Below are 6,778 nucleotides of genomic sequence, written 5' to 3'. Positions count from 1 at the left end.
AGAAATGCAAATGTACTATAAATGCACAAAATTATTATACATCACATTTTATTAAGAAAAGATTTATGGCGTGTCCCGTGGTCATCCTGCCCCGAGTTCATACTCCTTGCCTGCTGGGCTGGCAGCTAGCCAGCTGTTTGGTATCTGAGGAAATTCAGTTCTTGGCTTTCTGAGCTTAGGTGAAAGTTCGGTCCCCAGAGAGTGGAGAGTGGTGGCGCTCAGAGTCTTGGCAAGTTCCCTTTCAGGTGTGCGACCGCAAGCAGCCTATGCTGTTTGGCACTCATGGGTGTAAGCAAGTTAGATATTCTATACCGGAGACTTCTCCTCACAAAACTTTTCATCAGAGGATGGGGAAGGCCAGAAGATCTGAAGAGACTCTTTGAATTCAGAAAAATGATTGGAAATCGAGAAAGGTGCCAGAACCTGGTTTCAAGTGACTATCCGGTACACATCGATAAGGCTCCTGAGGGTTCAATTACTCAACATTAAAGAAGAATATTAAAGATGATTAGTTGAAGAACAGTCAGATTGTAAGATCCTATATGGACACTTTGTTTCTCCCATGGCCCACTATATGCCTGGTATCATGCAAATTGAATCTGTTATTGCAAGGTTTCAGTTTATTGTGCCTAAGGAATGAAACAGCAGATACAGACCTGTGTGCATTCATCTGGCTGGAACAGGAGACCATCATTACTGGAGGCGCAGAACACTCATGGCTTGTCCTATGATTAAGGAGGCCAGAATGGCTTCATTGTTGTTAGAAAACCCTTATTATGGCTGCAGGAAGCCCAAGGACTAAGTAAGATCCAGCTTTAAAAAATATGTCTGACCTATTTGTGATGGGAGGCACTCATATTCTTGAGTCCGCATCTCTCTTGAGGCTGGAGAAGGAAGATTGTGGACCTCTTGGGATGACTGGAATATCCATGGGAGGACATATGGCCTCCTTAGCAGTGTCCAACTGGCCCAAGACCATGCCATTGATTCCATGCCTGTCTTGGTCCACAGCGTCTGGGGTCTTCACTACAGGTGTATTGAGAAAATCAATTAATTAGTGGGAGCTGCAAAAGCAGTATTATACACAGACAGTTTATGAAGAAGAAATTATTCATATGCTTGAATACTGTGGGACAGATTCTTTCAAAATGGGACACTAGATTATGAAACACCTCCCTAGCAATGCAGACAAGCTGACTAACCTGAATATGGTTTCCAGAATTGTAAATTTAGATACGACAGACCAAGTTGTATCCCCAAAGCATGCCAAGTACCATAATTCTGGTAAAGCATCTATCAATGCTGCTTCAAAAGGACAGCTGTTGCATGATTCAGCTAAGATGGAATGCTTGAATGAAACACTCCTGACTAACAAAAGTTGGTTTGCAAGTTACAACCCTCAGGCATTTCACCTGCTCAGCAGAGAACAAAGAAGAAGCAATCGTCAAAAAGAATCTTTAATATTCATGAAAGGAGTCATGGATGAGTGCACTCATGTAGCAAACTTCTCAGTTCCAGTTGATCCAAGCCTCATTATAGTGGTACAAGCCAAAGAGGATGCTTATATTCCATGGGTCATATCAGTGCTTATCTCTTTAAACAAAGACTCTTTAGACAAGCCATCTATGATGCCTTTGAGCGTTTCCTTCATAAATATGCTAACTAATTGGATCAATGTATTGTATAACATCCTATTTTCTACTAAGAGTTCACTCTATGATGATGTGAAAAAAAAGCAGACAGCTCTACTTACCTGATTGCTGCCAAATTAGTCTGTGTTGCCAGTGTTATGAGTCAGTTACCAACTGCAGATAATTTCAGTAATGTAAAAGCAATGCTTGAATCATACAATGCTGAAGTATTTGTAACTCTTTAAAAAATCTCATATACTTTATACAATGTCTGTTGTTACTATTTATGAAGACATTTTAATTGTGAATAATTTGTTGATTCAAAATAAATAGAAACTTTTACTTTTGGTTTTGTAATAGAATTGTTGAAACTAAGATTGTAACATCACATGTACTGTACAATGTTCTATGGCAGTTTTTCTATTAACTTGATTTTAAAAACTTGTGTCTATCCTTTTTGTCTGTGTTTATAATCTGGTTTTAATAAATTAGGTAATTTATTGCCCTAGAAATACCTAAGATATTAAATAAGTGTTAGCTTTGAATTAAGATAACATCCTGAGTGCTGAGCTACACCCTATGCAGTAGTGCACTTGCAATCCTAGTGCTTGAGAAATGGAGACAGGAGGGGTCAGGAGGCCAGTCATTCTCTCTTTCATAGCAAATTTGAGGCCAACCTGAACTATCTGAGACCCTGCCTCAAAAATATGCCTGGCATGGTAGTTCATGCCTTTAACCATATCAGGTAGGAGACAGGCAAGCAGATCTCTTGAAGTGCCAGGGCTGGGATCTTCCTTGAGCAGCCTATCTAGACTCTGAGGCCAGTTCCCAGCACTGCCAAATGAAAAGAGAAGCTGGAGATGCTTGGAAAATGGGGATTATATTTGTTTTCTCTATTTAAGAGAGTTTTATGTTAAAAATTGGAATAATAAAAGAACATTGTACTAGAAAAACGATTTAAATAAAAAAGAAAAGAAAAATCCATTATACAATTCTAAACTTTGTATTACACAGTGAATTACACAGATGAAGGAGCAATATGCCACTGGACCACTTGTAGCAAAACTAGGAGGTCTTAAAGGCAAGGGTAGACTGAACATGATTGTCTGTATGTTAGAGAACGTTCCTTGGACCTTGGCACAAGTTCCTTGGGTTTTGTAATTGGTGCCACATCCCACATCTCACACAGTTCAGTCTCCTAGTCTGTTGTGCCATTCCTTCTCTCTGTTGATCACTTTCTCTCTCACCCTTCAAGCACAGAAAAATGCTTCCTCTTTCTTTGATAGTCCATATGCATTGAGGCTTCTCACTGACATTAATGCAGAAGGAATTTTTCTATTTTTGTTTTGCATTTACTGTAGCCATACAATATCTTCTGTACAGTTATAAAACTTGGCTACCACATTAAACTAGCTTTCTCTATAGGTTGTATAACTGGAATCTCTTGTTATATATATATATATATATATATATATATATATATATATATATATAAAACCATATACATAGTAGATGTTCAACAAATTGACTGTGAAATAAATGAATGGATATATATAACAAAGAAGAGCCCAATACATTCTTCATAATACAAACCAATATTTGATAAACACAAGAGGAGAGGAAGTCATATATTTGAATGTGGACTCTCTGAATTCCAGGCAAACTTTGAAATCTCTCCCAAGTCTGAGTTATTGTCTCACTTGTGATAAATTCACTTCCTTCACTTCATCTCTTATTGTTGGGACTGAAGGAATTTTCTCCAGTTATTGATATTGTTTACCAAATTGTCTAAACTAATGGCCAAGGCTATAAGATTTGGCTTCAGACAATCAGTCCATAGTAATTGAGTATTAACCCAATTATCAACATTCTCTGCTTATCTTATGTCTCCGGAGTTAAAAATGAGAAGAGACTCACAGGTGACAATGCACTATAGAAGAGTCTGTTTTCTAGTCAAACCTTATATTGATTTGTCAGCATAAGGAATATACCGAATAGTCCCCTTACTTGAGTAATAGCCTTCTTCAGAAATGTGTATAAGAGGATGTAATAAAGAAATGGGGGGAGGAGCAAGTACAGGGAAGGAGGGGCTTAGGACAAGTAGAGGGGAGTTGGCTAAAAATGTTTTAAAATTATTTGTGGCTCTATTAGAAAATGCTTTTGGCTCCTTTAGGATTTTAATTGTGTATCCAATTTGGGTTAATCATTTGCATTCTTGGAAGATTCTTTAAATACTGAAACACCTGGCAGTGAGGTAAGAGTGTCTGTAGACTTTTGTGATCTTCTAGACAACAGCTTCCCTGAGTACAACTAAAACATCACAGTAGAGATGTTATTTTGCCCCACTGCTGCAAAAACATGAGTGTGAGTACTAAGACCCAGGGACTCACACAATGAAGTGAAGAATTTAGTAGCATTTGGGTTGTTAAGTCAATGAATCCAGAGGAATCTACCTTTTCCTTTCTGCAACATTTCCAAATACCTCTTAATTGGATGATCATGATTGCTTTGTGTAAGGCTGCAAACTGCTAGGGCCAGTGATAGGGCAGCAATTTTATGGTTTCTTGAGGTTCCTAAGAGTATAGTATGTGTCCATATTCTGTGAATATAATATGCACATTTTCAGCTTTTTCCAATTTTCTTATAACTTTTGACATAAATTTGAAATAGGTTAGTAACATATATGTCTTACAAATAGCTTATATAATTATTATTTAAGCTTCTTTTGATGTTGTGACTATTTCATCCAGAACTTTCAGTATATTAAAAGTCATTATTAGAAAATTATTTAAATTTCACATTGTTCTCATTTTTAAAATTATGACACATTTATTAAAGAAATCATTTTAGAAATATTTGTAGTTATTCCTGATCTTTTATCTTCATATTCCAAGTAGGATGCTAGAAACACCATCCTCATTCATGATACTGGAAGAATAAATAATAACTTCCTGAAAGAGATTCTTTCTTATTAATTGATTAATTACTTGAAGTAATTTATTTTACATCCAGAACAGATTCTCTTCCTTCATTTCTTCCAAGCTCCCCATTTCTTCTCTTTCCCCACTCTGCCATATCCACTCCTTTTCTGTTTCTCTTCAGAAAGCAACAGCCCACCAAGGTATGTTAACCAAGTATGATATATCAAGTTGTAATAAGACTAGGCATCTCCTCCCCTGTTAAGGATATACAAGGTAACCAAGTATGAGTAAAGAGTCCCAAATGCAGAAAACAGAGTCAGAGACAGCTCCTGACCATGCTGTCTTATTTGTTTATCTATTTTATTGGTTTCATAGATCTCTACCTCCCTTCAAACCCTATTCCACCCTCATCCCTTCCAATCTCCAAACACTAGGAAGGAGAGAAAGAAAGAGGAACAAAATGGTATAGAACCCTTTATGGTACTTCTTGATGATTAGGGGCATATGATACTTAGGGGAAAATCCATTCTTTGCCATCAGAACATCCAGGAATCTGGCAATCCTGCAATCTAAAAATCCTGCAATTCAGCCATAGCAAACCATCTACCTAGCAAATGTAGTAATAACAAAAGTATCAGGAGAAATCAACAGGGATTGGCAGGAACATCAGCAGGGGAAGCAGCAGCTACCACAGGCCCTATTATGGCTCTCATGTTTATACCTTCCCCAGAGCCACTAGAATTAAACTATAGACAGTTGGCAAAATTCACATCCTGTTAGTTCATGAGGCAAGTCATAATCATCTGCTTGAAGTGAAATAAAATATATTCTCATAATGTAACTTAATTTTTTAAGAAACCAAAATTCTCACTACATTTCCCACTTTAGTTTAGTCCAAAAGTGGCCTTTTCTCTAATGTTAATAAACAATATACAACCAGAGAAATTATGAAAACTATCAAGTAAGAATTATACTTACCAGTTTTCTTTCTGCAAGCATTTCTTGGCATCCACAATAGTATCAGGTTTTGGTGACTGTATATGGGAGGAATCCCAAGATGGGACAGTCTCTGAATGTTCTCTCTTTCAGTCTCTGCTCTACACTTTGTCTCCACATTTGCTCCCATGAGTACTTTGTTCTCCTTTCTAATAAGTTCTAAAGCACAATGTGGTCTTCTTTCTTCTTGATCTTGTGGTCTGTGAATTGTATCTTTGGTATTCGGAGCTTTTGGGCTCCAAATTAAAATCACTTATATGTGTGTAACTACTAACTTGCATTTCTAATTATTTTAAACAGTCTGCAATACTGGCTTTTACAAGACTGGAACTTGGCATTACATTTCCAAATGAGTTGCATGTATACAATACTTTAATCAAGAGCTGAACAAAATAACCTTAAATTTCTAACAATGTGCAATCTTAATCTAAAAGGAGATACAAGAATCTACCCTTTCTATTATTATCCTATATGATCCTCTCCCTTTTTTATAACCATGTATTCTTGGGTCCTCTTGTCTGAAGGAGCTCATACATTTTCCTTCTGTCCCTTGTGCTAACCCTCCAAAGCTGTTTCCTGAGGGCAAAAATTACTTTGGATATCCCTCTTGGACCTGCACACACAAGTCCAATGACCTAGTCTTCCATAGCATCTACAAAACCCAGGTAGTCTTGGATTTGTTTTAAAAAAAAAAAGATCCCATTGCTGTTCGATTTTCCCATAAAAAATAGTGCATTTATCATAGTAAAGGAGAGAGTGAATTGGGGAGAGGCCGTGTGGGGGGGTATGTGAGAGAGAGAGACAGAAAGAGACAGAGACTGAGAGAGAGAGAGAGAGAGAGAGAGAGAGAGAGAGAGAGAGAGAGAGAAACAGAGACAGAGACTCTGGATAGATTGGGATGTAAAGTGGACAAATAACTTAATGGAAAAATTACATCCACCTACAAAAGAGAAGGATTAGGTTACACATTAAATAGATTACTTTTTTTAAAAGTGTATTTCCTTAAAGTTCTGTATTTGTCTTATATTCTCCTAGGTATAATTTGAAACAGGTTTTGAAATTGTTTTATTTTATGAAAGTACATGAAGTATTTTCACTTATCTCTGACATTATTATTATTATTATTTCCAGTAGGCAATTTTCAAATGGCACCTGCTCTTGTTTCTAGGGTTCAGAAAATTGCCACATAGCACAGACTAGCCTAAATGTTTTAATCTATTGGAATTTGTT

General features: G+C 36.9%; 1 pseudogene; it reads left to right on the top strand.

Moving 5' to 3' along the window:
- Positions 1-264: 264 nt before the first annotated feature.
- LOC127682144 (protein ABHD18-like) lies at positions 265-1,666 on the top strand (annotated as a pseudogene).
- Positions 1,667-6,778: the final 5,112 nt, after the last annotated feature.

Source organism: Apodemus sylvaticus, chromosome 4, assembly GCF_947179515.1.
Source record: "Apodemus sylvaticus chromosome 4, mApoSyl1.1, whole genome shotgun sequence".
Lineage (NCBI taxonomy): Eukaryota > Metazoa > Chordata > Mammalia > Rodentia > Muridae > Apodemus > Apodemus sylvaticus.
Note: the sequence above shows the minus strand (reverse complement) of the source record. Positions and strands in the feature narration are given on the sequence as shown.